Below are 10,879 nucleotides of genomic sequence, written 5' to 3'. Positions count from 1 at the left end.
CAGGGCATGGATATTGTCAGAGGTTTGTCTACCCATATAGATGAGGCCAATTTGTGCTTCTGCGTCATAAATTGACATCGTAGCTAACTCCCCACTCACCCACCGCTGCTATGACATTGATCTCAGTTGTGTCTCCTTTGGAAAATTAAATGCCCATCTGTGAAAGTTGAAATTAAATGAAATACCTGTTGAAAAACAAAGTTTTTGAATCCAAATGTTCAAACTTACAATATTTTAAGGTATAAAAAGTATCATTCATCATTCAAAAGGAAATATGCCCCATGGGTTGAAAGAGCAAGTTCAGTTCAACAGCAAGAAGGATTTAACCAAATAGACCAGTCCTCGTACCCTCCCTGTCCATATCTATTTGGAGGTGGAGTAATTATGCATTCAATTGCATAAATCAGCAATCAGGTCTGCATAAATCTAACCCTATTTGTGAAAATTACTTTGGTGAAACATTACCATATAAATACATTAAATGTAACACACAACTGCATTACGCACAACTATCACTTTTTTTTTTAATCTTATCTGTTAATGCCACACCCTGCCATTTTTGGCAATAACACAGACTCTCAGCGGTACAACTTGACAACTCTGGTATGAGAGAGGAACAAGAGTTTCACAAATTATAACTTTGTGCAATAATTTATGTGCTCGGAACTCCTAGATTGTGACATTTCAGAGAGCACGTGTAGGCCACGTAGTGTAAGTGCTGTGTCAGTGAAAGGGGTTGCCTAGTTACAGCCTCTCCAACTGTATATATATTCACAGACAGCACAAGCTCATCATATTCACGCAGGGCTATCACAGGGCTTGACTTCGGAGGTAAGCATAACAAACACACCAATGATGCGTCTGAGGTAGCATAGTATTCTCATGGACTATAGTTCTTTCTTTCTTTCTTTCTTTCTTTCTTTCTTTCTGTCTGTATTTCCTTTTTTCTTGTTTTGAATGGGAGTGGTGAAGATGTTGCCCTTATTCATGTTTGCACATTTTTGTCATTTGTTTTAGTGAAAGGGAAAATCTAGGCCACAGCATGACACGAAAACTGTTTCTGGCCATTGTGGTAAGTAATTTAAGGATGACCATAGCAGATCACCTCGTCTGAGCCATATTCAATTACGGTTTAATATTGGTTATTCTACAACCCACACATGACCATATTCTATCTCAAATGGTTCTGAAGATGTTATAAAACCTTCTTTACAAACAGTATAATTTTGCCTATATCAGTGTGCACCAATATAATAATGTTCATTGAATTGTGTCACATTCTCAGGTCTTTCTGGTAGTTGGCGCGCTGGTTGGGGAGTCATCTGCTGAGGATGGTGTTATCCTGTCTGAACTGCCCAATGCCCCAGCAGGTGAGGGAGAGAAGCCTGAATGTTTCATTACAAACAAATTAACAATTCAAAACCTGAAACAAAGAAAATTCTTATGTCTCTCTGTCACTGCATGGGCCTATACTTGGCTTAGTGCGCAATTATGTTTTATATTCTCATGACATGTTGCCATTACCAACTGACTTATCCTGTTGTTCATAACCTAATATCACACTGTTTACCATTAGTTCTTAATAATTCAGTTTTTTGGCGTAACTACTGTAAATAGGTAACATATGATGTCCTGAAATCAAGACTAAATATGGAGCCCCTACTGTATTAACCCACTGCTTGTTTTCATTCCATATGCAGAGGCACTGGAGGACGTAGCCCATGAGGGACTCCTGCGTGTAAAGCGCGGATGGGGAAAGCGTTGGAAGAGATTCCGGAAGAAGGCCAAAAAAGTGCTTAAAGGGGCGGGTACAGCTGTACTTACAAATGCAGCTGGAAATGCAGCTATAGCAGCGCTCGGATGAAGGGAGCCGCCTGCTATCAGAAATGGAGGGTTGAGAAAGGGGTGAAAAATTGAATGTAGAATGTTGTTGTTGTTGTTGTTTACACTGTTAATGAAATAAATGCCTGTAATTTACTTCTGACTTTATAGTTTATTTTGTTAAGGAGTTTTTGAAAATGATGCTAAGGGCAGCTCGTGATATATTTTGTAAATTTGGGCCCTGGGTAGACCACAGATTTCCCTTTTGGATCTAGAGCTGAAAGAAATGCGGTAGTCAGTCTACTGTACATAATAGACCTATATTTTAATAGACAATAGGACATTCTATAATACATTTTATTATTCACCTTATTCAGCCCCGCCCATTTTTTTAAATTCCACGTTGTCTTTAAACTTCCGGTCGGCTAGCTACGTCTAGTTAGCTTCATTGGGATAACACGGCAGAAGAGGATAGAGAGGCTAACTTATAGAACAGCCGCTCCAAAGTCAGTTTTTTCCTAACTTCAGATAGGAAAGCTGTATAACAGAAATGTCTTAAGTCACCAAAATCCTAAATAAACCTTCCTAACATAGGATGACCCATAATATATGATGCCAGTCATCTCGATAGAGCTCTGCTATCTCAATGTATCGCAATGGATGTACTGCTCAATCGGAAGTTCGGAGACAATGTGGGCAAAGCTAGCGCCCCCATGTTTGCGCGCGGAATAAGGTGAATACGGCTCTTCACAATGCTAGTAGAACGCTCCATTGACTTGAATGGGATTTCCCAACTTTCTACGGTAAAATAAATTCATGTAATTACCGCTGCAAACATAATTACCGCTGTCAATGGCAACGGGTTTTGTGCTTCTGATACGTCTTTCATATCACTACGCAAGGACTGGAACTTCATTCAAACGTGAAAGCAGACGGTTGATCAGCTGTGTTCTAAAGAATGTTTGATTCAAGTTCGGCAGCGTGTGTTGTTGCGAACTATTTGTTTCTCAGCAAATGCCACGATGAACGGTATCAAATAGGCTAGGTTATGTAGGCTAAAGTCATATCGTGGGGAGTTTATTATTTCGTTTTGGCAAGTAGCCGTATAATAAGCGGGATAATGTATAGAACGCCGGTCATTACTGTGAAAACTAGATGTACTGCATAGCGGTACAAAATATGACCGCCGCTCAGTCCTGTACATCCGTTCCGCGAAAATAAATCACACTTCAATTTGTCTCCATATTTTACTCCATCCCCCACTCTTGAAACTTTTGTGTATGCTTGTTTGGCATGCCTGAGTGTGTGTGTGCGGCTGCACAGAAAGTACCCTACTGGTGCTGAAAAGGTGAATAGATTGTAGAATAGCCAAAGAAGATGTAGAATTGTTATAAAACCTTTAAAATCTCTAAACAATCACAAGTAGGGCAGTTCATCACAGTTCATCCATTGCAACTGGATTGATGAAAGGTCACTTACACCTGTAGGCTACATTGTATTTGGGAAAAGCAAAAGGTATCAGCATAATGTTATTTATTTATTTATTTATTTATTTTGTATGTATTTTTAAACAAAAACATCTCTGTCAGTTCCAATGCCGTTTTCAACAGCTATCAAAAACAAAGGTCATTTTTGGATGGATGGATTTTTTGTGAATGTTTCTTCTTCTACATAAGATTTTAGTCATCTTTAGTTCATGTAATACTTTATTGTCAATGCACAAATTAAGTAACAGTAGTCTGAAACGTTATTGTTAATGCACAAATTAAGTAACAGTAGCCTAGTATGAAACGAAATGCTGTTTTACATCTAACCAGTGGTGCAAATAACTGACATGTCCAAATGGGCCTTGATGAAATGCGTCGCTAGACTGTTCATACACATTTTAACGGGCCAAAGTTGAAGAGCTTTTGTCCGTTATTGTTAGTGCAAATATAGGCTGATTCATGTTCCCTTGCATTGTTTAACTGAGGTCCATGGCTAGTCTGGCTTTCATCAGACCAAGCTCAATCTTTTAAGAAATCAAAAAATAAATAGCGGGCAGATCAGGCTGGGTTCACCCAGCCTAGTCCATAGGCACCCGATATTGTTTAATTTTCCGATTGAGATATACACGCTCTGGCTATTCTAAATGCAAAAATGCATCAGGGAGTTATGACAAAACGGTAACTAACAAACTAGATCCTAATAGAAAGCTGTTAGCTTCCCTAAGCTACAGGTAGGATTATAAGGTAGGCCTATTTACAACATAAATTGTCAATAGGCTATGCTGGCGACACAAATAAAATCTCCTTTGGAAACCAATGGCTTACGCCTTACAGTATCAAGCGGACTTAAACTGTCATATCGTGGCGAAAAGTTGTAATAACATTCACGCAGCTCCATGAGTCAAGGAAAGCGCGAATGAAGTAGCCACTTCTAAATGGGACCCACTACACAGTAGCTTAAGGTGTTTTGCTAAAGCAGCCATAATGAAATGAAGGTGTCATTGTTTGGATACTTCACACACACGTGCTTTTTAATTTCACAGACTACAACTACCAAGCTGTAATCAAAGCACATCGATTCCCCTCTCACACCCTGCACGCGTCTCAGTCTCACGCATGTATAGGCAAAACTGTATCAGACCGGTGTAACGTTGGTAAATCTTCCATTGCACAGAATGATTTTGTAGCACGTGCAATAAATGACAGTCGAAAGATACAAACAGTGCTGCTATACATTTGCTTGGTATAACCGCATTTATAGTTTTCTACAAATGCAATAAATCAAATGCCTCCATCACTCAACCAACGCTAACGGTAACATTACCTAGGTCCTTATTGATATTACAAGATTAACGTACCTGCAGTAAAAACCAAGCATGTCCGATAAACATCCTCAGATTTATTTCGGCTTCAAGAAGAAATGGGAATTACACTTCATGTGAACATCGTCGTATCCTTATTAGATGTTCGCTGCGGTAAATTACAGTCCTTGTATGAAGCGTCCATTGTTTTTTCCAACCCACTTTTAACTTCCAACAAAATTACGTCTCACTGCAACGATGCGCCATCTAGTGGACAAACGACTACTTCTCGCCAAATACTGAAAATGCAGCCATGATGATGATGATGAATATTTATTTTGGCTTTCTTTTAATCCTACTGATTTTCATTTTTTACCGGGGGGGGCAAATCACAAATGAGTGATTATGAGCCAGGTTGATGTGGGCCCTTGAGACCAACATACCATAAAAGATTCACAGAGAACTGTGTCTGCCCTACCCTCCTTTCGGGGGGTCCAGTCCAGCGGGGGGGCTGCAGATGAAAACGAAAAATGACGGTTCCATGCTATCCATGTGGGGGTACATGCCCACCAAGTTTTGTGTACCCCGGTCTTTCAGTGTCCCGGGAATCCTTGTTGGTGTACGTCACTAAATGTACACATACATTATTTTATTGTAAGGCCCCCCATGAACGAAAGTACACAAAACTTGGCATGCATTCAGAGGGTGTCATAATGATCCTACACTTTTAATTTCGTGCAGTTTTGACCTTGTCAGCCAGAGATATTGAGATGAAAACACCTAATTTTTTGCTTTTTAATTTTTAACTAGGTGGCGCTATACATGAAATAAGTGGTAATGGGATGGGTTGACATGCCCCCTTAAGACCAACATACAAAAAAAAGGTGGACCTCCTAGGCCCTACGGTTCTCGAGATATTCACAGAAAACTGTCTCCAGCCACCTACAGGCCAGTTGGTGTATAGTAACATAAATTAATTTATTGTTTGGCCCCCCATGAACGGAATTCCACAAAACTTGGCGTGCATACAGAGGGTGTCATAATGATCCTACACTTCCAATTTCGTGCAGTTTTGACTATGTTAGGTCACAGATACCTTCAATTACACCACCTCATTTTTACTTTTTTGTGTTTAACTAGGTGGCGCTATACATGAAATGAGTGGTTATGGAATGGGTTGACATGGCCCCTTGAGATCAACATACAAAAAAAAAATGGTCCTCCTAAACCCTACGGTTTTCGAGATATTCACAGAAAACTGTGTCGATCAAAACGAAAAACGATGGTTCCATGCTATCCATGTGGGGTTACATGTCCACCAAGTTTCGTGTACCCCGGTCTTTCAGTGTCCCGGGAATCATTGACGGAAATTTGGGCATGCGAAAAAGAAAAAAAAAAAGAAAAGAAAAAAAAAAATCTGACTAAACCTATATGACCGCCGCTTCGCTGCGCGGCGGTCATAATAAGTCCCTTCAATGCGGAACAAGACCCCTCCGTTGCGCGTCGGGGTCCGGTTCGCCCTGTCGGGACTTATTTTCCCAGTAATGACCGGCGTTCTATACATTATCCCTTACATAGTGTCAGTCTCAGAATCTAAGGATCATCTTCTGGCTTTCAGTCAGAGTCAGTAAGCCACTTGTGTATAGTGGACAGTGGACATGTAGCCTATATTATAGTAGACATTCTTATATAGGCTAGTATTCAGATGGTCCCCCAATGGCCTGTGTTCCACTGATCTGTTTGTTCAGTGTTCTAACAACACGTGCTTGAGTCTCTTGAGCACATACAGTATGCATAAAAATATTGCTTATAATGGTTTCAAGTGTATTTCTCTTTGGTCATTTTATTTGAAAATCTGAATCATTATTAAGTATGTTCACACATACAATAAATTTGTTTCCGGGCATTGATGTTACTCCAGCAGTAGACACTATAGACCAGGGGTTCCCAAACTTTTCCACGACAAGGCCCCCCAAATACCACTAGGTTCTGGCCAAGGACCCCCTTGATGTGTTATTAAACCCATCGACAATACTACGGCAAATGTAAAAATACATTAAGCTAATCCTAATGAGTGTAAAAATAGCATTTGGGGTTTTCTGCTATATGAGAGCTATCACGCTACTATTATTCCTAGTCATTATCATGGAAAAAATAATGTTCAAATATGCAACAAATTATTATAATGGCAACCCTCATAGTAAGGGCTGAGCCTAATAGATACACTTGGTGGTATTTGTTTTGGTCAGTTAATTGACCACACTAACTCCTAAACTTTCTTGTATTCAGAAATTGAAAATAAAATTAGGATTTTCAGGATCACTTATCTGAGTGGCCACTTGCCTTTTTGTTCTGTTGCGCAGTTCTCTTTTTGAATATAACAATGTAAAAAAGATTCAGAAATGTACAGAAAGGGTCCACACACACACACACACACACACACACACACTTGATGAAGGTGATGAGAATTAAAAAAAAGTAAAGCAGAGAGATAATTTTCTTTTAGATATGGACAGGGAGAGTACGAGTACTGGGCTATTGGAATGAATTAGTGAATGAATGAATGAATGAATGAATGAATGAGTGAATGAGTGAATGAATGAATTAACGAATGAATAAATGAATGAAGCAAATAAGCAAATATTATGAGCTGCCTTGACATCATCTTTATAAATTCCTGATGAAGAACAAAATTTTTATTATTATAATTATTTATTATTTATTTTTGGTGTGACCATTAAATCTTTCTCATTGGTGATCACCATCTTATAGTTACACACACATTTGTCCAGCATGCGAAACTGACACACACACACACACACACACACACCTAATACAAACATAACACTCTTTCTTAGTCAGAATAATGTTTATGTTTATTTATTTAAAAGGGACAGTGTACATTAATCAACCTGCTCATTAACATAAAACATGTAAATGCATCATATTTAGCTATTCCAGCTCATTTTCATCTGTAGTCCCGGTAGGTTGATGTTAAAAGAGAATGGAACTGAGATGTAAATATATCATGAGCTGTCTTAACATCACTGAGACACTTTTTCGCATACATGTTTAGCTAGCTGTACCCGCCCCTTTAAGCACTTTTTTGGCCTTCTTCCGGAATCTCTTCCAACGCTTTCCCCATCCGCGCTTTACACGCAGGAGTCCCTCATGGGCTACGTCCTCCAGTGCCTCTGCATATGGAATGAAAACAAGCAGTGGGTTAATACAGTAGGGGCTCCATATTTAGTCTTGATTTCAGGGCACATTATATATTACCCATTTAAAGTATTTATGTGAAAAAAGGAAATTACTTAGAAGAACTGATGGTGGCAGTGTGTTGTTCAGGATTTTTGACCATTTGTGGCCTTTGTGGGCAGCCGTGGCCTACTGGTTAGCCCTTCGGACTTGTAACGGGAGGGTTGCCGGTTCGAACCCCGACCAGTAGGCATGGCTGAAGTGCCCTTGAGCAAGGCACCTAACCCCTCACTGCTCCCCGAGCGCCGCTGTTGTTGCAGGCAGCTCACTGCGCCGGGGTTAGTGTGTGCTTCACCTCACTGTGTGTTTCACTAATTCACGGATTGGGATAAATGCAGAGACCAAATTTCCCTCACGGGATCAAAAGATTATATATACTTATACTTAATGGCAAATTGGCAACACATCAGGAGAATGGCTTTGAAATAAAAAGATGCATGAACAGGAGAATATGAAAACAGAATCACACAGTAAGTCAAGCCCCTGCAGTGACAGAAAGACAAACACATTTTCTTTGTTTCAGGTTTTGAATTCTTCAGGCTTCTCTCCCTCACCTGCTGGGGCATTGGGCAGTTCAGACAGGATAACACCATCCTCAGCAGATGACTCCCCAACCAGCGCGCCAACTACCAGAAAGACCTGAGAATGTGACACAATTTATGAACATTATCATTTTTGTGCACATTAATATACTGTTATTTTTTTTTTTAAAGAAGTTAGCTATTCATTACATCCTCAGAACCATTTTTGATGGTACATGGTTATCATGGTCATGTGTGGGTTGTAGAATAGCTGAGCCTATACCGTGATTGAATATGGCTCAGCTACCTCAAGCATTATGAGTAACTATAGACAACACACAAATCATTTGCAACAGTCAAGAATTTGAGGTCCATGAGACTACTAGGCTACCTCAGACGCATCACTTGTGTGGTTGTTATGCTTACCTCCGAAGACTCGAACAACAGCGGCTTTTACACCTCTGTGTTGTCTGGTGTGGATATGATGAGCTTGTGTTGTCTGTGAATATATATACAATTGGAGAGTGTCTCACTAGGCAACCCTTTTCACTGACACAACATTTACACTAAGTGGCATACACGTGCCGGAATGTTGCAATCTAGGAGTTCCCATCACATTTTATAATTAAAGTTATAATCTGGGAAACTCCCATTCCTTGTCAAGCTGTGACGTTGAGAGGCTGTGTCATTGCCAAAAATGACACGGTATGCTGTTAATGGAAGATAAGTATTAGTTTATTTAATACAGTTGTGACAGACTTAATTTAATGTATTTATGGTAATGTTTCACCAAAATAATTTTCATCAACAGTTAGATTTAAACTGGCTTTATTTCTGAACTTCTTATTCATGCTGATTGTCTAGGATTAAATATGACAAAGTGTGGTTAACTGCATACATAGATTTTTTTCAGTCTATAGTTCACTGGCTAAGATGTATGTCACAACCACATTATGTGATATACCGGTAGTTTTGATGAGAAGACACCATCACCATCCTCATCTAGTTTTTCTCTTTGTTATTTACTGGGACTTCCCTAATGTCATACACTGTCAATAAATAGACAGTATGTTCACAGGACTCCCCTTTTTTGTTTTTTTCAGCTTCCATCAAAGTGATACAAAGAGGTGAAAGATTCAGGACTCAGCCCAGACGTGTAGGGGGTCCAGGGGAAAAATTTCTAAAATTCTGGTCAGCTATCTTTCATAGCATTTGAGACAGAAACTGTTGTACTGAAACAGACAGCCATGATATACAGGGTCTTAGTCAATATTACACCATCCATTAGGCTAGTCTGCCCAAAAAGAAAAGACCAGTTTGTGCTTCTGCATCAAAAATCTATATCTTAGCTAATTCCCCACTCACCCACTGCTGCTGTGATGTTGATCACCTTGGTGTCCCCTAAGAAAAATGAAATGCCCATCGGTTGAACCTACATAGCTACACTATGGGAAAAGAAGGGAAAAACAGGTAGCCTAGTCAGGGTGAGTGAACATTAACATGAGACCAACAGTAGCCCTGTAGACTTAAGGAGAATGGATCAAAGGATCGATTAGAACCCAAATGGTCAAACTTACAAAATGTACCATAATCACCACCACCATGCCATGGCCCCATCGGCAGAGCAGGTTCAGATCTACAGTACATAACAAAAGCCCGGTAACTTTAGTCTGATCACCCTCTTCTAGTACCGTCGCTGTGTGTGGGTTGGATAATTGTTAATTGGTCAATTCTAAATATTTATGAATTTTCTTGTTATATTTGAATAAATACATGTTTGCTGAATATTCCTAGGATATCCATAAGCATAGGCTATCTATTAGAATGATGGCTACATGTTTACTATCCAATATACACAAGTGACTTGCTGACTCAGTTTTAAAAACCTAAAGATAATCTCCCCTTAAAGAGGTCTATAATTCAAAATGCTGTAAAACATTTCCTATCACCTATTACAGCAAAGGTCTATCACCTAGAGTATTGGTTCCCAAACTTATTTCAGCTCCAGACCCAAAAGAGAAATCTGGTGTCTCCCCAGGGTCCAAACTTACAGTATACATCATGAGCAGCCTTAAACCTTTATAACCTTGATACACTCCTTATGAAGAAGAACACAACAAACCATCAATTCAAATGTATATGAAATGTATTTATTTCATTGCAAATGTAAGCAAAAACAACACTGTTGTACATTCCTTTACTTTTCTCAGCCCTTGATCAACTCTCAGAGTTACAGAGCAGACGATGTTCTTCAGTCTTCACTCCTCAGTCTTGCACACCAACATTTCTATTGACTCATTATAAAAATTATGCTGAGCTGGCATGCTAGATGTGTTACAGTTTTTTTCAACTGCTTACACACTAAATCTTTGCTTGTCACACAATTTTCTAAACATGTCGTCCAAACATCATAACCCCACACCAAATCTGCAAAACCATACACTAATTCTCAGTGACTCAGTTTTCAATTTACTAAAACACATTTTGCAAA

The sequence above is a fragment of the Alosa sapidissima genome, chromosome 16, assembly GCF_018492685.1.
Source record: "Alosa sapidissima isolate fAloSap1 chromosome 16, fAloSap1.pri, whole genome shotgun sequence".
Taxonomy (NCBI): Eukaryota; Metazoa; Chordata; class Actinopteri; order Clupeiformes; family Clupeidae; genus Alosa; species Alosa sapidissima.
The sequence above is the reverse complement of the archived record's forward strand: the minus strand, read 5'-3'. Positions refer to the sequence as shown.